Source organism: Schistocerca nitens, chromosome 3 (assembly GCF_023898315.1).
Source record: "Schistocerca nitens isolate TAMUIC-IGC-003100 chromosome 3, iqSchNite1.1, whole genome shotgun sequence".
NCBI classification, from domain to species: Eukaryota; Metazoa; Arthropoda; class Insecta; order Orthoptera; family Acrididae; genus Schistocerca; species Schistocerca nitens.
In genome coordinates this window covers 469,637,074-469,660,442 of record NC_064616.1, presented here as the reverse complement: position 1 = coordinate 469,660,442, position 23,369 = coordinate 469,637,074, and the positions used below count along the sequence as shown (strand labels likewise).

General features: G+C 44.1%; 1 protein-coding gene across 2 annotated transcripts in view; it reads left to right on the top strand.

Moving 5' to 3' along the window:
- Window positions 1–23,369, top strand: part of LOC126249625 (1-acyl-sn-glycerol-3-phosphate acyltransferase alpha) — a 716,534-nt gene that overhangs the window by 424,244 nt on the left and 268,921 nt on the right. For both annotated transcript variants that reach the window (XM_049951298.1, XM_049951297.1), the window contains one exon: window positions 22,895–22,970. The gene's annotated coding sequence lies outside the window, so the exon portion shown is untranslated. The remainder of the gene's footprint in view (window positions 1–22,894; window positions 22,971–23,369) is intronic.

The window sequence follows — 23,369 nt, the reverse complement described above, 5'->3', positions numbered from 1 at the left end:
GAAACGCGAAGGAACAACCACAGCTAAACTAAGGCCACGCAGAGCTCATGCACTGACGGACAGGGACCGTCGAATATTGCGGACGGTAGTTATAAAACATCGCATAGAAATCAGCGGAAGGGAGCTCTTGTGAGTTCCAAAGTGCTAGCAGCAGTCCAGGTAGCACAATGACCGTGCGTAGGGAGTCAAAAAGAATGGGGGACAATGTCGAGCAGCTCCTACACTACTGGCCATTAAAATTGCTACACCACGAAGATGACGTGCTACAGACGCGAAATTTAACCGACAGGAAGAACATGCTGTGATATGCAAATGATTAGCTTTTCAGGGCATTTACACAAGGTTGGCGCCGGTGGCGACACCTACAACGTGCTGACATGAGGAAAGTTTCCAACCGATTTCTCATACACAAACAGCAGTTGACCGGCGTTGCCTGGTGAAACGTTGTTGTGATGCCTCGTGGAAGGAGGAGAAATGCGTACCATCACGTTTCCGACTTTGATAAAGGGCGCATTGTAGCCTATCGAGATTGCGGTTTATCGTATCGCGACATTGTTGCTCGCGTTGGTCGAGATCCAATGACTGTTAGCAGAATATGGAATCGGTGGGTTCAGGAGGGTAATATGGAACGCCGTGCTGGATCACAACGGCCTCGTATCACTAGCGGTCGAGATGACAGCCATCTTATCCGCATGACTGTAACGGATCGTGCAGCGACGTCTCGATCCCTGAGTCAATAGATGGGGACGTTTGCAAGACAACAACCATCTGCACAAACAGTTCGACGACGTTTGCGGCAGCATGGACTATCAGCTCGGAGACCATGGCTGCGGTTACCCTAGACGCTGCATCACGGACAGGAGCACCTACGATGGTGTACTCAACGACGAACCTGGGTGCACGAATGGCAAAACGACATTTTTCGGATGAATCCAGGTTCTGTTTACAGCATCATGATGGTCGCATCCGTGTTTGGCGACATCACGGTGAACGCACATTGGAAGCGTGTATTCGTCATCGCCATACTGGTGTGTCACCCGGCGTGACGGCATGGGGTGCCATTGGTTACACGTCTAGTTCACCTCTTGTTCGCATTGACGGCACTTTGAACAGTCGACGTTACATTTCAGATGTGTTACGACCTGTGGCTCTACCCTTCATTCGATCCCTACGAAACCCTACATTTCAGCAGGATAATGCACGACCGCATGTTGCAGGTCCTGTACGGGCCTTTCTGGATACAAAAGAAGTTCGACTGCTGCCCTGGCCAATTGAAAACGTCTGGTCAATGGTGGCCGAGCAACTGGCTCGTCACAATACGCCAGTCACTACTCTTGATGAACTGTGTTATCTTGTTGAAGCTGCATGGGCAGCTGTACCTGAGCACGCCATCCAATCTCTGTTTGACTCAATGCCCAGGCGTATCAAGGCCGTTATTACGGCCAGAGGTGGTTGTTCTGGGTACTGATTTCTCAGTATCTATGCACCTAAACTGCGTGAAAATGTAATCACATGTCAGTTCTAGTATAATATATTTGTCCAATGAATACCCGTTTATCATCTGCATTTCTTCTTGGTGTAGTAATTTTGATGGCCAGTAGTGTAATAAGGTACACATTTCACCAGTCATTGCTATAAGCGACGCTTGAGGTGATGTAAAGAGCGATGACGCCACTTCACAGTGGATGACTCGAAACGAGTAGTTTGCAGTAGTTAATGATTCTATACCCCGCGGCTGTACGATGGAAGGGCCTGGGTTAGGTAAATGCCTGGGGAACGTTATCTACCATCATGTGTAGAGCCAACAGTGAAGACAGGGGAGGAGATGTTACGGTACGGGGTATTCTTCATCGTTAGGATGTGATCCCCGTATTGCGCTTAAGGAAAAGCTAAATGCGGAAGGATATAGACTTTACAGCATTGTATAGTTGAGGAACAGTTCAGAGGCGATGTTTGTATCAGTCCGACAATGTAACCTGTCGTAAAGCAGCATCTGTGAGGCAATTGTCATGGACAGGCCTGCCCAGAGTTCCGACCAGAAAAAAATGCACCTTTGGGTGGAATTAGAACGTCTCCTTCTCTCCAGACCCCAACGTCCAACTTCACTATCTTCTCTGGCTTTGGCTGTTGAAGAAGAGTGGGCAGCCATTCCTCCATCGACATGCAGACACGCCATTTAAAGTGTCGCCAGCGAAGTTCAAGCCTCATATTACTGTGCATTCTTACGTGTCCATATACTCTTGATCAAATAGAATACACGTTCGGAGATTCTGATACTGGAACGACCACATAAAACTAGTTATAGGAAATCCAGATACCAGACTGAGGTGAATATACGAAGCGCGAAAGCATCACGAAGATATCATCCAACTCAAGTATCAGATAACATAGGCGTATTACATCATGTAGGCCTTTACTGTTAAAATTCCTATAACGGACATTCTATACACAAACCAATAATCTAATATTTCATCCCATAGAAATCTAACGAAGTGATCATGACCGTAATATTCGTGGAATTCGAGGCTTAACCTGTTCGCGAATGAAACTGGAAAAAGGGAAATGTTAGTTGTACTCCAAGTACCCTACACTTCACATCTCGATGTGGCATTTTGAGCATAAATGTGTACATATTAGACATAGTTATAACAGGACCAGTTTAAGGTCGCGTGGAGTCCGTAGCATTGGCCAATTGCGAGGTCCCTATCCAACAATACGTACTCAAGACTTCTGAAAACATATTTCACCTCTATACAATATGACGAGGTAGCATCTAACAAAATTATATTACAGTTATTTATCCATTAACAGATCCTGTGCACAGTGATTTGTGGTTCAAATGGCTCTGAGCACTATGGGACTTAACTTCTGAGGTCATCAGTCCCCTAGAACCTAGAACTACTTAAACCTAACTAACCTAAGGACATGACACACATCCATGCCCGACGCAGGATTCGAACCTGCGATCGTAGCGGTCTCGCGGTTCCAGACTGTAGCGCCTAGAACCGCTCGGCCACTCCGGCCGGCGCACAGTGATTTATGTTCAGTTACGTCACCAAGACTATAAAAATTGGCGGAGACAGTAAAATTAACAGTTAGAGTTGAATTTTGTGAGCACCATTTTGATAGTAAGGAAATAGTAGAGTTTACGAATAATAAGTCTCTCCATCGAAAAAAATGAAAAAAAATATTTGAACAACTATCTACTTAATTAGAATTATACATTAATACCTTCAGGTGCTGACGGGCGTTGATATATATCAACAGGGACAGGTGAAAATATGTGCCCTGACCGGGACTCGAACCCGGGATCTCCTGCTTACATGGCAGACGCTCTATCCATCTTTTCTGTGGTGTCACCGCCAGACACCACACTTGCTAGGTGGTAGCCTTTAAATCGGCCGCGGTCCATTAGTATACGTCGGACCCGCGTGTCGCCACTGTCAGGATTGCAGACCGAGCGGCGCCACACGACAGGTCTAGAGAGACTTACTAGCACTCGCCCCAGTTGTACAGCCGACTTTGCTAGGAAAGGTTCACTGACAAATACGCTCTCATTTGCCGAGACGATAGTTAGCATAGCCTTCAGCTACGTCATTTGCTACGACCTAGCAAGGCGCCATTATCAATAGATATTTAACTTGTGATGCCTGTACCGTCAGACCGATGTTCTACAATTATGGATTAAAGTTAAGTATTACTTCAACTACGTTCTTTATTTGCTACTAAAAATTCCCTTAACTGTTCCAGACCTCACGCCAGTCTGTGTGTAATTAAACGCGTGCATTTCGGCCTCCTCTAGCAACACTACATTTTCTTTTCTTTTTTTTTCTTTTTTTATGACATCCGTTCAAGTTCGTATCGTTGATCCTTCCACTCAGTTTTTTATTGTAGAGGCCAACCAGCTCCCTGCCCGAACACGCTGAGCTACCGCGCCGGCTAGCAAAGTTTACGAATTTGAGCCACCGAGGGCACAGAGGACAGTGCGACTGCAGGGACTATCTCGCGCACGCTTCCCGCGAGACCCACATTCTCACCTTATATATCCACACACTACATTCGTAGTTTCCCTACCCAGCACACTCATTACTCGTAGAAGACATTCTTACCAAGTCCCGTATGAGTTCGGGTAAATATGTGTGCATCCGCACAGCAGAGGAAGGTCAAGGACGGTATTGCCAGAACTATATACTTATATGGACATGGCGTCTGTTCTTTCGGACATGTCCGAAAGAACAGACACCATATCCATATAAGTACTATCTACTTAGGCTGTGCATTCATTGTACTGACCAACTGGCTAGGTTGTACCTACTATTGTTCTTAATAATTATGAAGAGTAAGATAAGCATTGTTCCAGGGTGTACGATTTGCTCTAATTACTTGTAATCTGCCGTTATTGACGTTGAATGTCACGTTAACATGTAAAATGAGTCTGATGACACTTTCATGACTCTCCATAGGACTGTGCTATACAGTAAAACGTGGTGACACACTGGTTGGGAAAGTCTTACGTACATTGTACTTGTCGATGGAAGCTGAAAACCTGACACTGCTGAACTCAGCGGGAGAGAATAAGCACACTGGCTTGTATAAACGCTCTAAACATTAAAGAATGCATGACAACGTTCCAGGAATTCATTGAAACTTGGTAGAAAACATGATGACAAGTCACACTCTAAACATAAAAGTAGGAAAAGGACCATAAAAAGATAATCCCAAAAAACATAAAATTTTATGATCTACTATTACCGGCACTTAAAAAACACAACAGAAACATGCAGGCATGATATAAACAGCATTATTGCTTTCAGTTCTAAACTGCAAACAGGAAATTTTCCACGAAAAGGTAGAGAGTGCGGCTGCGGAGCCCAAGCCACAGCAGATGCCACATGGATAAAGGTAAATCGCCTCCGAGTTAAACGCATCTGTCTAACGACACTTCTTGAAAGAGGGAACAACCTGCACCTTTCTGCAATCGCTTGGAACGCTTACTTGTTTCGATGACTTGCGGCTAGCTGATGCTAAAAAGGGGCTTAAAATTTACAGAGAACCTCCATGGCGTTAAAATTAACGTTGTTGAAGATATAAGCATTTTTACATGACAAAAAAGAACTGCTACTGGACGGACAGCAAATACTAGTGTACGAGGCTGTGGGGATGCGGCGCGATTTTCTGTGACTGGGCGCTATGCGTACCCTCTACTTTACGGAATTGTTTTTGGTCCAATTCTCCTGTTTATCTGTGTTTGTGGAGTTCTGGTTGTCCAACTGCGACTTCACCTTTGCTTTACACTTTACAGTGGCAACACATACAGTCCTGACATCTGAAACATACTGGGGAAAGTTGTTCCCGTACTACTTCCTACTGTGGGCTCCTTTCTGGTGTCTTGCCGGAAAACTGCAACTTCGCCGTCACACCAGCTCTGTTCATACTAGCAAAGGAAATACTATCGTCTAGGAATAATCTCAGCACACTTTTTTGTTACAATGAGGTTATGTACTGAGGTGACAAAAGTCATGTGATAGCGCAATGCACGTATACAGATGGCAGTAGTATAGCGTACACACTGTATAAAAGGCAGTGCATTGGTGGAGCTGTCATTTGTACTCGGGTGATTCATGTGAAAGGCTTTCCGACCCGATTATCGCTGCACAACGGGAATTAACAGACTCTGGACGTGGAACTATAGTTGGAGCTAGACGCATGGGGCATTTCATTTTGGATATCGTTAAGGAAGTAAGTATACCGAGATCCACAGTGTCAAGAGTGTGTCGAAAACACCAAATTTCAGGCATTATATCTGACCACAGACAACGCAGTGGCTAACAGCGTCCACTTAACGAACGAGAGCAGCGGCGTTTGCGTAGAGTTGAAGTTCTAACAGTGAAGCCATACTGCGTGAGACGAGGCAGTGCGGCGCAATTTCGTGTTAATGAGTTATGGCAGCAGACGACCAACGCGAGTGCCTTTGCTAATAGCACGTCGCCTGCAGCGTCTCTCTTGGTTCGTGAACATATCGGTTAGACCCTAGACGGCTGGAAAACCGTGGTCAGATTGGATGAGCCCCGATTTCAGTTCGTAAGAGCTGGTAGTAGGGTTCGAGTGTGGCCCATACATCACAAAGCCATGGATCCAAGTTGTCAACAAGGCGCTGTGCAAACTAGTGGTTGCTCCATATTAGTGTGGGCATTATTTACATTGAATGGAGTCGGTCCTCTGGTCCAACTGATCCCATTATTGACCATTTGAAGCCATTTATGGACTTCATGTTCCCAAACAACGATGGAATTGTTATGGATGACAATGCACCATGTCACCGGGTCGCAGTTGTTCGCTATCGGTTTGAAGAACATTCTGGACAACTCGAGCGAATGATTTGGTCACCCAGATCGCCTGACATGAATCCCATCGAACATTCGTAGGACATAATCGAGAGGTCAGTTCGTGCACACAGGCAACACTTTCGCAATTATTGACGGATATAGAGGCATCATGGCTCGATATTTCTGCGGGGACTTCTAGCGACTTATTGAGTCCAATCCACGTCGAGTTGCTGCACTACGCCGGGAAAAAGGAGGACCTACACGATATTAAGAGAGATCCCGTGACTTCTGTCACCTTAGTGTATTCTTACATTAATCATTTCACATTGTATTCTGTCAAGTCCTCCACAATCTTTAACTTATTTAAAAGTGGAGTAATAAAAGTGTGCCTTCCTAAGAGTCATCTTTCAGACTTCGCAAACGTTCCTTTTTACGTCACACGGGGAAGTTGTTTGGTAGATGCCGTCAGTGAAGTACAATCATGAAAGCTGCTCGCTGTAAGTGGAGATCATCAAAAATGTTCAAATGTGTGTGAAATCTTATGGGACTTAACTGCTAAAGTCATCAGTCCCTAAGCTTACACATTGTTGTTGTTGTTGTGGTCTTCAGCGCGGCGGATATCATCATATTCTAATTTATTATGTTAATGATTTTTAGGTTAGCACCATCTGCTGCAGTGTGTGTGTGTATACGCTAGATGCGTTTCGCCTCAGTTTATTAAGGTGTGAACATTGACTTTGTGTGTTGTTCTACACTTGCTCTTGATGTACTGCTTGTGAAGCTGTTGTTCTGCCTGTAGCATTAATATGGTTCAAATGGCTCTGAGCACTATGCGACTTAACTTCTGAGGTCATCAGTCGCCTAGAACTTAGAACTAATTAAACCTAACTAACCTAGGGACATCACACACATCCATGCCCGAGGCAGGATTCGAACCTGCGACCGTAGCGTGTAGCATTAATAAAATGGTTCTGAGCACTATGGGACTTAACATCTATGGTCATTAGTCCCCTAGAACTTAGAACTACTTAAACCTAACTCACCTAAGGACATCACACAACACCCAGGCATCACGAGGCAGAGAAAATACCTGACCCCGCTGGGAATCGAACCCGGGCGTGGGAAGCGAGAACGCTACCGCACGACCACGAGCTGCGGACGTAGCATTAATAGTTTTCGTCATAAGACACAGGTGCATACGCACTCTTCCACCATATCAACACACATAGTGTAAGGGTCACAGGCTTGAACGCAGCCGCCACGTGCGGGCACGAGTGGCGTTATCGTGGAATGCCTATGAACTGAGCGCCCCACGCACACAAGTAGACGCGTCGCGTCGCGTCGCGTCTATGGCCGCGTGCTCGGGCAGAACTGTGGTTTTGACGCATAATTTATGTCTTTTCGGCTCACAATGGAGTGTTGACAAATCCGTATTGTTCGTGGTAAGACGTCACAGTTACGACGGGTCGGCGTAGCGAGCTCGTTATTATACACGTATTTATAGAACTAAACTGGTGGAGATTAATAACTCGTAATTCACGTATTTCTGTACCTCAGGGTCCCAATGCCCGCAATAACCCTAGCAAATACCAACGGAGGCCCCCAACCGAAGACAAAACCTCATCAACGCCTTATATCAGCCACGTATATGCCTTAACAAATTGAAAAGAAAGGCATCTGGCAAGACAAATATTACCGTTACTCAGTTGTAGCAGGTGGTCCTAAACTAAAAATCATTACTATAATGTTAACATAAATTAGTTCATCACACGCAAAACAACTCAACTGCCACGCGGAGAACATTACGGAGGACAGCCAATAAGAAGTACATAATATCAACTCCATCATCGCTCTAACTTCGAAGTTCAATTTATGAAAGTGTAACATACCTGACGCAGAGCGTGGAGAGAAGTGGAGACAGCGCCGCGTAACACGATTGAAAATTCCCCTTTGAAAATTAAGAATGACTGAGCAGAAAAATCTCTTACGTTATTTCATACAGAAACAGCTGAGTAAAACACAACGTACTCAGACAGCTTTCTCTTTACATACTCTGGTCATCACTAAACTGACACACAATATTTTTAGCGCAACGCAATCTGACTTTCAATAATCCCTACAAAAATAATGACCCTGACTAACAATAACCTGTTGTTGTTGTTGTTGTGGTCCTCAGTCCTGAGACTGGTTTGATGCAGCTCTCCATGCTACTCTATCCTGTGCAAGCTTCTTCATCTCCCAGTACCTACTGCAACCTACATCCTTCTGAATCTGCTTAGTGTATTCATCTCTTGGTCTCCCTCTACGATCTTTACCCTCCACGCTGCCCTCCAATGCTAAATTTGCGATCCCTTGATGCCTCAAAACATGTCCTACCAACCGATGCCTTCTTCTAGTCAAGTTGTGCCACAAACTTCTCTTCTCCCCAATCCTATTCAATACCTCCTCATTAGTTACGTGATCTACCCACCTTATCTTCAGCATTCTTCTGTAGCACCACATTTCGAAAGCTTCTATTCTCTTCTTGTCCAAACTGGTTATCGTCCATGTTTCACTTCCATACATGACTACACTCCATACAAATACTTTCAGAAACGACTTCCTGACACTTAAATCTATACTAGATGTTAACAAATTTCTCTTCTCTTCCTTGCCATTGCCAGTCTACATTTTATATCCTCTCTACTTCGACCATCATCAGTTATTTTACTCCCTAAATAGCAAAACTCCTTTACCACTTTAAGTGTCTCATTTCCTAATCTAATCCCCTCAGCATCACCCGATTTAATTTGACTAGATTCCATTATCCTCATTTTTCTTTTGTTGATGTTCATCTCATATCCTCCTTTCAAGACACTGTCCATTCCGTTCAACTGCTCCTCCAAGTCCTTTGCTGTCTCTGACAGAATTACAATGTCATCGGCGAACCTCAAAGTTTTTACTTCTTCTCCATGAATTTTAATACCTACTCCGAAGTTTTCTTTTGTTTCCTTTACTGCTTGCTCAATATACAGATTGAATAACATCGGGGAGAGGCTACAACCCTGTCTCACTCCTTTCCCAACCACTGCTTCCCTTTCATGCCCCTCGATTCTTATAACTGCCATCTGGTTTCTGTACAAATTGTAAATAGCCTTTCGCTCCTTGTATTTTACCCCTGCCACCTTCAGAATTTGGAAGAGAGTATTCCAGTTAATGTTGTCAAAAGCTCTCTCTAAGTCTACAAATGCTAGAAACGTAGGTTTGCCTTTTCTTAATCTTTCTTCTAAGATAAGTCGTAAGGTTAGTATTGCGTCACGTGTTCCAACATTTCTACGGAATCCAAACTGATCTTCCTCGAGGTCCGCTTCTACCAGTTTTTCGCCCACATCTCGTGGTCGTGCGGTAGCGTTCTCGCTTCCCACGCCCGGGTTCCCGGGTTCGATTCCCGGCGGGGTCAGGGATTTTCTCTGCCTCGTGATGGCTGGGTGTTGTGTGCTGTCCTTAGGTTAGTTAGGTTTAAGTAGTTCTAAGTTCTAGGGGACTTATGACCATAGATGTTAAGTCCCATAGTGCTCAGAGCCATTTGAGCTACCAGTTTTTCCATTTGTCTGTAAAGCATTCGCGTTAGTATTTTGCAGCTGTGACTTATTAAACTGATAGTTCGGTAATTTTCACATCTGTCAACACCTGCTTTCTTTCGGATTGGAATTATTATATTCTTCTTGAAGTCTGTGGGTATTTCGCCTGTCTCATACATCTTGCTCACCAGATGGTAGAGTTTTGTCAGGACTGGCTCTCCCAAGGCCATCAGTAGTTCTAATGGAATGTTGTCTACTCCCGGGGCCTTGTTTCGACTCAGGTCTTTCAGTGCTCTGTCAAACTCTTCACGCGGTATCTTATCTCCCATTTCATCTTCATCTACATCCTCTTCCATTTCCATAATATTGTCCTCAAGTACATCGCCCTTGTATAAACCCTCTATATACTCCTTCCACCTTTCTGCCTTCCCTTCTTTGCTTAGAACTGGGTTGCCATCTGAGCTCTTGATATTCATACAAGTGGTTCTGTTCTCTCCAAATGTCTCTTTAATTTTCCTGTAGGCAGTATCTATCTTTCCCCAAGTGAGACAAGCCTCTACATCCTTACATTTGTCCTCTAGCCATGCCTGCTTAGCCATTTTGCACTTCCTGTCGATCTCATCTTTGAGACGTTTGTATTCCTTTTTGCCTGCTTCATTTACTGCATTTTTATATTTTCTCCTTTCATCAATTAAATTCAATATTTCTTCTGTTACCCAAGGATTTCTATTAGCCCTCGTCTTTTTACCTACTTGATCCTCTGCTGCCTTCACTACTTCATCCCTCAGAGCTACCCATTCTTCTTCTACTGTATTTCTTTCCCCCATTCCTGTCAATTGTTCCCTTATGCTCTCCCTGAAACTCTCTACAACCTCTGGTTCTTTCAGTTTATCCAGCTCCCATCTCCTTAAATTCCCACCTTTTTGCAGTTTCTTCAGTTTCAATCTGCAGTTCATAACCAATAGATTGTGGTGAGAATCCACATCTGCCCCTGGAAATGTCTTACAATTTAAAACCTGGTTCCTAAATCTCTGTCTTACCATTATATAATCTATCTGATACCTTTTAGTATCTCCAGCATTCTTCCAGGTATACAACCTTCTTTTATGATTCTTGAACCAAGTGTTAGCTATGATTAAGTTATGCTCTGTGCAAAATTCTACAAGGCGGCTTCCCCTTTCATTTCTTCCCCCCAATCCATATTCACCTACTATGTTTCCTTCTCTCCCTTTTGCTACTGACGAATTCCAGTCACCCATGACTATTAAATTTTCGTCTCCCTTCACTAGCTGAATAATTGCTTTTATCTCGTCATACATTTCATCAATATCTTCATCATCTGCAGAGCTAGTTGGCATATAAACTTGTACTACTGTAGTAGGCATGAGCTCTGTGTTTATCTTGGCCACAATAATGCGTTCACTATGCTGTTTGTAGTAGCTAACCCGCACTCCTATTTTTTTATTCATTATTAAACCTACTCCTGCATTACCCCTATTTGATTTTGTATTTATAACCCTGTAATCACCTGACCAAAAGTCTTGTTCCTCCTGCCACCAAACTTCACTAATTCCCACTATATCTAACTTTAACCTATCCATTTCCCTTTTTAAATTTTCTAACCTACCTGCCCGATTAAGGGATCTGACATTCCACGCTCCGATCCGTAGAATGCCAGTTTTCTTTCTCCTGATAACGACGTCCTCTTGAGTAGTCCCCGCCCGGAGATCCGAATGGGGGACTATTTTACCTCCGGAATATTTTACCCAAGAGGACGCCATCATCATTTAATCATACAGTAAAGCTGCATGCCCTCGGGAAAAATTACGGCTGTAGTTTCCCCTTGCTTTCAGCCGTTCGCAGTACCAGCACAGCAAGGCCGTTTTGGTTAATGTTACAAGGCCAGATCAGTCAATTATCCAGACTGTTGCCCCTGCAACTACTGAAAAGGCTGCTGCCCCTCTTCAGGAGCCACAAGTTTGTCTGGCCTCTCAACAGATACCCCTCCTTTGTGGTTGCACCTACGGTACGGCCATCTGTATCGCTGAGGCACGCAAGCCTCCCCACCAACGGCAAGGTCCATGGTTCATGGGGGAAGAACAACAATAACCTATACCTTTCATTAATCACTTACCTCACAAAAATCTTCGTTACTCGAAGTACTGCAATACAGCGAGCGCCAGGACTGCCAGGTAAATAAAAGATTCAAACTACTGAAGGCACTAACTACTGATAGGCATAGTTAGCAAATGAAAGATTTGATAGAGAACAAACAATGTATTTACCTTAATAGCGTCCAAAAGTCATAATAAATATATAATTTTTTGACATCCAACTAAACAAATTTCATTTTTCTGACGGACACACGACGAGATCGTCCGCTCAAAACTCTGGCATCTCTCTCTCCACATCAACCACTGCTGGCAGCTCACCTCCAACTGCCCAACGCTACGCGCTGTTCACATCCAGCTGCCCAACACTACACTAGCAAATAATCCAACAATGAGTCCAACCAGCCACAGACTGCACACAGCGCAGTCAGTGATTTTCATACAGAGCACTTCGTGACGTTACCAACATAACAACCTAAACAGTCTACTTACACGCTAACACGCATGACTCCCTACCTGGTGTTTCTCTTTTTTTGTCCCATTATTCGTGGCAGTGCCACGGGCTTCGCCGATTTGATGTGTACGATTGTCTTGTATTTGGATTTAATGTTGGGTCACAATTTATTTGGTTTTTAGGACGAGGTTTGATTTGATTCATCCATAATGGTTGCCAGTCATCCTCTTTTGGTGTCGTTATCATCTTGATTTGCTTTTTCACTTTTGATTTATTAGTTACCTGTCTCTGTTGGTATGCTAGTTTGTCTCCGTTTTGCCTTTCTGCTGCGGATACCTATTTTGTCTTTTGTTTCGCCTGTTTACTGCGGATTTTCTACCAGTAATCTTGGTACTCTCTATTTGTGCCAATCTTACTGGTGTGTTATCGTACATTTTCTAGATGTTTGGTATTTTCCCTGAGTAGGTCGAGCTTATTATAGTTTTCGGTGGCAAATTTTTGAACTGTATCTTTTATGGTGTCCATTCCTAAGGTTTCGTGTAGTTCAGTAATTCTGGTCCACGTTGGGGCATTCAGTATCCACCTCAGGACCTCGTTCAGCGTTACTTGCAAAGCTTTGATACTTGTGTTACTTGCGGTCCGCTAGAAGGTGCAGCCATATGTCACTGCAAGCAAGGCTGTGGTTTTGCAGTGTGCTCTTTTGGTTTCGGTGGTGAGATCTTTGCTTATGAGTAAGGGAGTCGGTGTTTTGGCTATTGCTACTCCTTTTTTTGTTTGTCTTGTAGATGAGTTTTGAAAATCAGTTTGTTGTCCAAAGTAACACCCAGGTACTTGACGTCCTTCCACCATGGCCCTTCTTGGGCGTTTACTTCGAGTCTTTCCTCCAGGATCGGTTTATTTCTTGTAAAATACACTGCAGTTTTTTTGTGGCGTCCAGCGTCATCTTGTCCCTGCTCCACTTTTCGACTTCGTCCAGTTGTCTTCGAAGACGCCTGGTGGTAGTTTGTTGGCGCCTCCCGCTACTGTAGAATGCTATGTCATCGACGAACGGGTCCTTGTGTACTTTGGTGCTAGGAGGATATCATTTGCGGGTATGTTAAATAAAGTCGGTGTGATAACCGAACCGCATATGTCTGGTACTGAGGTCTGAACTTACCGTATGACCAACGTTTCCGCGCCACAACTTGTCTTAGATATTCTCCCAGTCCAGTGACACTGCTGCAGCCGAGTTAGAGAAGTTTGTATTTCGAGATATGTGCTCAATCTGTCGCAACACATGCAATACAGTTACACTTTCTTTTGAAAGGCGAACTGCTCGGGCCTGGTGGTACGATCTTCGAAGAGGAATCGTTCCATCCTGCGTAACAGTACTCGCTCGAAGATATGTCCCAGTTTCCCATCGTACTGAGTAGGTTAATAGGGCGGTCGTTCGCTGGTATTTTTAAATCCTTTCCTGTTTTGGCGATCTTTATCAGCTTCGCTTCTTTCCAGGTGCTTGGGAAATGTCATAGTATTATATAGTTATTAATTATTTGTGTTAGTAGTACTAATGGTTTCCTCGAGAGTTGCAGTTCTCAGCACTGCAACTACTTGAGTGATAAGATTCTCGTTTTCTCTTTCTCAGTGTGTGGGGTCGGCAATTCGTGGAAGAGTTTCTGCTCCTTGAAAGTTTTCACAAGGATTCGGCCTGAGACAAAGCGCCGCAGATTGTGCCCCGTGTCTCTTCTGAGGCTCTCTTGGGATGGCGTTCATTCTTAAAGGCCTTGAGAATGCGCTATGCGGCGGGTATTTGGAGATTGATTTCGGCCATCGTGTCCTCCCACTGTTCTGAACGCTGTTCTCTGAGGCGATTTGTAGTACTGGCGATAGTGGAATTGTTTCTCGTCTGTCTTTGAAGGTCTCCAGTTCTTTGTCAGCAGTTCATGGTCCTGTTTTTTATTTTTTTGTTTATTTTTTTACTGACGTAGTTTCCTTAGTTAATGGGGTAGTTCTTGTCAGTTGTTTTCTTTTGGCGGCCGGCCGATGTGGCCGTGCGGTTCGAGGCGCTTCAGTCTGGAACCGCGTTTAAGTAGTTCTAAGTTCTAGGGGACTGACGACCACAGATGTTATGTCCCATAGTGCTCAGAACCATTTTTTTTTCTTTTGGCATCTATGTGGTAGCGTTGCTTATGTTGGTCTGAATTGTCTTTTGTGATGTTGTTTATTTCTTTGTCAACTTTTGCCATCATGGAGAAGTCAGCGTCTGGCCGGATGCAATTTGTTCCGTGTCTCTTGTATTGGTCCCAGTTTCTAATGTTATCTGGTCTCGGGTAATCTGATTGTTGGCGAACTCTTCGCGTTTGCATTAGTACATTGTTGTGATCTGTGCATAAAGCATTTAAGGTTTCTATAGCAGTGTCTTTTGATATATTTTTCGTTAGGACCGCTTCTAACAAGCCTGGCCAGTGAGCTGCGAACACATGGTCCCCAACAACAAGTTGCATTACGTCTTCCATCCCTGTAATAGGTTCTCTTGCTTTGGGTTTGTGGTGCGAAGCTACACGCTGGATGCTTTGTATTCTGATTACCAGCCAGCAGTACTTTCGTGTGTGTCTGAGAGTGATTTTATTACGTCCTCCTCTTGTATATCTGTTTGGGACTAGGTAAGCCAACCCAACCGCCACTACACTGCCTCCTGTATTTATGTTTACTGTGTGGCTTCAATGTGCCACAAGACTAGCTATTCAACAGCGTCATTGACAACTGAGTTCCTAATGAACACCGTTGTACCTTTGACTTCGGTCTGTCTGTTCTACAGTTCGTTACATTTCTAAATCGGGTATAGTAGAGCGGGGGTCAGGTGGGTTCTAGCTCCTAGTAAAATGTTGACTTTTCTCCAGAGATGAATGGTTGTATTTATATTTTATTCTTTTTTGTACAATTTGCGTTCCGTATAGAAAAGGTAAGTGGCCCGTTTGGGACTCGGGTATGCCACGTTAAATCATGTCTTTTAGTATTCCTTCTAGCAGATATGCTGCCTTGGTTGTCTTGTTGGTTGTGCTTTTCAATTTTTCGGCTACTTCGATTAGTGTTGAGAACAGCTGAGCTTAATTTAATAAGTCCAGTGTACTCTTCTCATACTACTGCGCCCAGCGGGCCGCTTATATGTGAGATGCCCTGGTTTGATGTCTGGGGCGAGCCTGTGACAGATTCTGCATCCGTCTGAGGCGTTGGCGTCATGGGTGTATAGTTTCTGTCGGATTCTTGTCCCATTGTTGTCTTATTATCTCAGTTTCCATGTCCAGGTGTTTCAGTCTATTGGCGTTTAGTGGCGGTAAGGCTGCTGGGTCTGAGGGATTTGTTTATGCTGGCTGCATCTGTTGTGGTTTTCCTCCTGTTTTGGAATGTGGTGCTTTGTGGGGTTATACGTTTTTCTGGTGGAACCCACCCTCCTTCCATGATGCTAGGTGTGCCTCTTTGCCCTTGTGACTAGTGGATATTTCGCTTAGTGCTCTCTTAGTATCTTTTCAGCGGTGTTGATCTGAGCATTTCACACACAGTGGTTGCATGTAGCGGTAGTTCGTGGTGCGTCCGAATACATGAAAGTTTCGGCACTGACGTTCGGCTTCCCTGTCTTTCTATGCTTCTATTACCACTCTAGTGTGCAGAAGGGAGGGTTCTCAGTTCATTTTCTCTTATTGTCTATCGTTGGGAGAGTTGCTGGATAGGTGGGGAAGGCTATCAGCTGTTTTGTATCCCTGTGTCTGTGTTTATATTGAAACACTGGCTTGTATCCCAGATTCGTTACGTCTTCTAAGCTTGCCTCTGTTGGGATCTGGGGTTGGAGCTGTTCGATAACTACTTTTAAGTCTGTCTCGCCCGACGTTTGGTGCAGAAAAATGTGTGGTATCAAGAGTTCCACGGGGGCAGACTTCGTGGACCGAAATGATCGGCGTTTGGATCACCCTGCTGTGGGAAGATTAGATTAGATTAGATTTACTTTCATTGCAATTGATCCGGTGTGAGGAGGTCCTCCAGGATGTAGAACATGTCAGAAAAACAATAATACCTGGCAAATATTTACAACTCAAACAAATAAGCTAATATACCATTCCACAGATCCCAAGTGGAATGATCGTCATTTTTTTAATGAACGCTCTATGAAAGAATCATTTTACAAATACTAATGCACTGAATTTAAAATAAAAACGTTTTTTTATTTACAAGGTAATAAACATGTAATAGAACTACTATAATACTTATTTACAATGAACACATTGCTGCACTGAAATGGTGCAGAAGTTAGATCGTACTTACACACACACACACACACACACACACACACACACACACACACACGCACGCACACACACACTTATGTACAATGAACACATTACTGCACTGAAATTGTGCAGAGGTTATATTGTACTTACATATACAAATCAGTTGAATCTACTGAGAAATTCATTAATGGAGTATAATGAGTTGGCCACCAATAAATCCTTTAGGCTTCTCTTAAACTGAATTTCATTGGTTGTTAAGTTTTTTATGGCTGCTGGCAAGTTATTGAAAATGTGTGTTCCTGAATAATGCACACCTTTTTGTACAAGAGTAAGTGACTCTAAATCCTTGTGAAGATTATTCTTATTTCTAGTATTGATTCCATGAATTGAGCTGTTGGTTTGAAAAAGTTATATATTTTTGATGACAAATTTTATTAAGGAATAAACACATTGGGAAGCAGTGGTTAGTATCCCTAGTTCCCTGAACAGGTTTCTGCAGGATGTTCTTGAGTTCACACTACATATAACTCTTACTGCACGTTGTTGTGCCCGGAAAACTTTAGCTTGGCTTGATGAATTGCCCCAAAAAATAATCCCAAATGACATTATGGAATGAAAGTAAGCACAGTATGCGAGCTTTTTCATTTTTACATCCCCTATGTCTGACACAATTCGCATTGCAAATAGAGATTTGTCAAGAGGCTTCAGCAGTTATGTGGTGTACTCCTCCCAGTTGAGTTTATTATCAAGCTGTAATCCCAATAATTTAACACTATCCACTTCTTCTGTCTGCTTGTCGTCGTATGTTAGGCATATACTCGTGGGACACCCCTTTCAAGTTCTGAACTGCATGTAGTGTGTTTTTTCAAAGTTCAGTGACGAAGAATTGGCTAGGAACCAGTGATTAATGTCCACAAATATTTTATTAGCCGATCTTTCTAAGACTGCACTTGATTTGCTATATATTGCAATGTTTGTATTATCGGCAAACAAAACGAACTTGGCATCTGGTAATGTTACTGATGAAAGGTCATTGACATACACAAGAAAAAGTAAGGGCCCTAAAATGGAACCTTGTGGGACCCCACATGTAAATAGTTCCCAGTTGGATGATGCCTGATAGCTTAATAAATGTCTGTTTCCTAATAACACCCTTTGTTTCCGGCCAGAGATATAAGATTTGAACCATTTTGCAGCATTTTCTGTTACACTATAATATTCTAATTTACTTAAAGGGATATTGTGATTTACACAGTCAAATGCCTTTGACAGATCACAAAATGTACCAGTTGCCTGCAATTTTTTGTCTAATGAATTAAGCACATTTTCATTGTAAGTGTAGATAGCCTTCTCAATATCAGAACCATTTAGAAATCCGAACTGTGATTTTGATAGTATGTTCTTTGAGATAAGATGGTTACAAAGCCGATTGTACATTATTTTTTCTAAAATTTTTGAGAATGCTGGTAAAAGTGAAATTGGGCTGAGATCTGATACTATTTCTTTATCTCCCTTCTTATACAGTGGCTTAACTTCAGCATATTTCAACCTGTGTTGTGGCAGCAGCTGACTCCATCAGTTATATACCTTTTTGATCATTATAACTGATCCTTGCATTTCAGTTTGTGACTTTTCAGTCATTAGATAATCTACATTACCAGCGACTACACCGAAACCCGGAAACCGTTACCAGTTGCAGGCTGCTCGTCTAACGGCTTACGGGGGCAACAAAAATTTAATTTTCAATATTTTCGTAATTATTGACCGAATTTAAATATTTAAAATGCCACCACAATCTACTCATTAAGGGGTATAAGCTTATGTTAAAAGTTTAACACAAGAAAACAAGTATTTGAGTTAGAAACTGTGGTTTTCTTGAGGCAGCGTAACTGATGGCGCGCAAATACCTGGACTTCATTCATCCATTATTTGAGAATGACTGCATATAGAGACTTGCAAGAAACTTTAAACATAATTTAAAACTTTTACGTGACATTCTCTCGCTGATACCGACCACAGATCGGTCAAAGGAAGAAAGTATATTGTTTGCTACATTTTCTCTGTTCATACTGTGGTGTCACCGCCAGACACCACACTTGCTAGGTGGTAGCCTTTAAATCGGCCGCGGTCCGTTAGTATACGTCGGACCCGCGTGTCGCCACTGTCAGTGATTGCAGACCGAGCGCCACCACACGGCAGGTCTAGAGAGACGTCCTGGCACTCGCCCCAGTTGTACAGCCGACTTTGCTAGCGATGCTACACTGACAAATACGCTCCCATTTGCCGAGACGATAGTTAGCATAGCCTTCAGCTACGTCATTTGCTACGACCTAGCCATTACCAGTTTATATTGAGCATATTAATGTACCGTCAAGAGCGATGTACTCCAATTATGGATTAAAGTTAAGTATTACAGCAACTGCGTCCGTTTTTCTAAGTTCTCATTTCTCTGACCTGTTCCAGACCTCACGCCAGTCTGCGTGTAATTAAACGCGTGCATTTCGGCCTCCTCTAGCAATACGGTGTTGGCTCTTCTGCCAACACAGCACATACAGTAAAACTTCAGCATCAGACACGATGTTTTAATTTATCACTTCTTTACTACTGACTCTATTCTCAGTACAGGTTTCAGATAGTATACACATATACCACTGAATGTGTCTATAAAATTATATGATTGTACGACACATACACTCCTGGAAATGGAAAAAAGAACACATTGACACCGGTGTGTCAGACCCACCATACTTGCTCCGGACACTGCGAGAGGGCTGTACAAGCAATGATCACACGCACGGCACAGCGGACACACCAGGAACCGCGGTGTTGGCCGTGGAATGGCCCTAGCTGCGCAGCATTTGTGCACCGCCGCCGTCAGTGTCATCCAGTTTGCCGTGGCATACGGAGCTCCATCGCAGTCTTTAACACTGGTAGCATGCCGCGACAGCGTGGACGTGAACCGTATGTGCAGTTGACGGACTTTGAGCGAGGACGTATAGTGGGCATGCGGGAGGCCGGGTGGACGTACCGCCGAATTGCTCAACACGTGGGGCGTGAGGTCTCCACAGTACATCGATGTTGTCGCCAGTGGTCGGCGGAAGGTGCACGTGCCCGTCGACCTGGGACCGGACCGCAGCGACGCACGGATGCACGCCAAGACCGTAGGATCCTATGCAGTGCCGTAGGGGACCGCACCGCCACTTCCCAGCAAATTAGGGACACTGTTGCTCCTGGGGTATCGGCGAGGACCATTCGCAACCGTCTCCATGAAGCTGGGCTACGGTCCCGCACACCGTTAGGCCGTCTTCCGCTCACGCCCCAACATCGTGCAGCCCGCCTCCAGTGGTGTCGCGACAGGCGTGAATGGAGGGACGAATGGAGACGTGTCGTCTTCAGCGATGAGAGTCGCTTCTGCCTTGGTGCCAATGATGGTCGTATGCGTGTTTGGCGCCGTGCAGGTGAGCGCCACAATCAGGACTGCATACGACCGAGGCACACAGGGCCAACACCCGGCATCATGGTGTGGGGAGCGATCTCCTACACTGGCCGTACACCACTGGTGATCGTCGAGGGGACACTGAATAGTGCACGGTACATCCAAACCGTCATCGAACCCATCGTTCTACCATTCCTAGACCGGCAAGGGAACTTGCTGTTCCAACAGGACAATGCACGTCCGCATGTATCCCGTGCCACCCAACGTGCTCTAGAAGGTGTAAGTCAACTACCCTGGCCAGCAAGATCTCCGGATCTGTCCCCCATTGAGCATGTTTGGGACTGGATGAAGCGTCGTCTCACGCGGTCTGCACGTCCAGCACGAACGCTGGTCCAACTGAGGCGCCAGGTGGAAATGGCATGGCAAGCCGTTCCACAGGACTACATCCAGCATCTCTACGATCGTCTCCATGGGAGAATAGCAGCCTGCATTGCTGCGAAAGGTGGATATACACTGTACTAGTGCCGACATTGTGCATGCTCTGTTGCCTGTGTCTATGTGCCTGTGGTTCTGTCAGTGTGATCATGTGATGTATCTGACCCCAGGAATGTGTCAATAAAGATTCCTCTTCCTGGGACAATGAATTCACGGTGTTCTTATTTCAATTTCCAGGAGTGTAGTTAAGGAGATATGACGTCATAAAAATTGAGATGCGTGAAACACTTGCTCTTGCTTAAAACCAAGCGCAAATTACCCAGACTATATTCATCCATTTTTTAATTATTTGCTTAACGTCAAATAGTTAACGCTTTAACTCATTTGTAAATTAATAACAAGTTTGGAGCTGTTCAATTCTTTAAAGAATTTCCTGAGTAGAGCCCAGTAAAATGTATCACCCTATCTGACAAGATAAAACTAATAGAAGTTTTGAAAAACATGATGCGAACATCTGCGTGTCTGCGAGATGCATACTAATGTGGCTTGCGGCTGAAGTACTTAAGTTGAAAGCCACAACACATCGGTAACTTCTTGACTCTACAACATGCTAAAATTTCAAAATTTTCAGTTCAAATCTACACAGGTTAATCTTCACAGATTTGATCAAACTGTGCGTATCATGTCGTTGCCGTTGCATTTGTCCGCGCGTGGCGGACAATCCGTCGATCCTCCCTCCTTGTGGTGCACGTCGGACGGCCAGACCCTTTATGTCGTGCATGCGTGCTTTGCTATATCCATCGCCGCCAACAGCGGGCAATGTTGGAGTCCGTACGAGCGATGTGGCGCGCAATGCCACGATAGGACCATCCAGCCTCCCATAGCCCCACGATGCCGCCCCTATCGAACCCGTCTAGCTGGGCAACAAGCTGTCGAACGTGTCGTCTGGGCATCAGGCGCTTGCAGGTAATGCTCTAGTGTCGCTGCCCGTTGTCGTACTGACACTGCCGTTTGGGCTCTTTTATATCAACTGATGGACACGACGTCACGCTCCCCGACTGCGCGCCCGACAATGGAAAAGTCCACCCATTGGCTTTGGATCGAACGGGTACCACTGTGTGCAGCTCTTTTTTCGACGATCAGTGCATATGATACTACATATCTATGTAACATTTAATATTCTAATTATAATTGAACGTCCGATTAGTGAGAGACTTTGAAAAATTTCGAGTCATTACAATTACTTGCAGATAAATGTAGGAGAAGAGTTCAAAAGGTAAGTTACACATTATTACGGCAGGCTATGTAACGTTTACTGAATGTCACAGTACACTTCTAAATGTAACACATACACGATACTAGTTTTCACTGTAGTCACCAAGTCTCAGTAAACAACGGTCAAAACATTTTAGCAATGGGTCAATTCCTAGATGATAGAAATCAGCCCGTTGGTCACGGAGCCATTCTAGAACCGCTGTGAGAAGGTTCTCAGCTTCGGAAACTCTTCTATTGTTGTGAATCAGCTCCTCGACTGCCTAGAAATTGTCGTCTGTGGTCGATGTCTGTGCGCCTTGATCAAATTGTTGGCACCATTTCATTACGGCTGGACTGGACACTGCGTTTGGTCCATACACCACCAGAATTTCACGTTGAATCGGTTTTCAATTCGGACGTTTTATTCAGAAGAATCTTACTGTCCCGCGTTCTTCAACTTCGGAAGACATTTCCATTTGCCGCGCCATTTCACTCACGTGCTGTGATGTACTCGTACCTGTTATCCAAAACGCAGCAAAACTTTGTCTTCAGAAACTAGAACATGTACTGTCTTCTACAATGCCTATCTCCTGTAGCGCAATTGTCTTAGCGTAGGATGGCATGTTTCACTTACTTTCCTGGGTACCCGTGTTGCCGGCCTGGGTGGCCGAGCGGTTCTAGGCGCTACAGTCTGGAACCGCGCGACCGCTACCGTCGCAGGTTCGAATCCTGCCTCGCGCATGGATGTGTGTGATGTCCTTAGGTTAGTTAGGTTTAAGTATTTCTAAGTTCTAGGGGACTGATGACCTCAGATGTTAAGTCCCATAGTGCTCAGAGCCATTTGAACCATTTTTGGTACCCGTGTATACTAAATACATTAATAGCAGGTTTTAGACCCTTGACGAACTGGAAGTTAATCAAACAGTTGCCGGTATTGCTTACTCACTTGAGTTATCCGAGTAGGAACCAGTTCTGACACAAATTTAAATTTGCTACAGATTTTATATTCTATAATGGTAAGTCTGTGATTTTCAGAAACAACATTCTTTTTTCCAGGTTTACATCGGCGGTTGATGTGCTGGAACTACAATTATTACGGGTACTTCAGAGTCGTTACGACCCTTTTCGAAAGGTTTGTACCAATTTATGTGCTATTGAGTCTTCTATGAGATACTTGAACACATGTAAACGTAGAAAACAAGTAACTTATTTCATCTTACTTTTAATCGAAAATCCTTCTACTTAAGGAAAGGAAAATCATATATAACGGTAAATATGTATAGCTTACACGATCTTGCATCGAGCTGCTGGATCTAATCTTCTACCATTCTTTACGCTTTGGCGAACAACACGCGCTAGAAGCACCATAGTCGATGCCTGGAATCTCAAACAATGACACACGCTCTACCCAGTGCTTTGTTTTTTCTGTAATCTTATTAAAATCCTCCAAAAATTCTTGAGAACTTCGCTTTTGCATTTCCTTTTGGTGAGCGTTCTACAAATGTGGCATCTATTATGTGCAAAGCTTTCT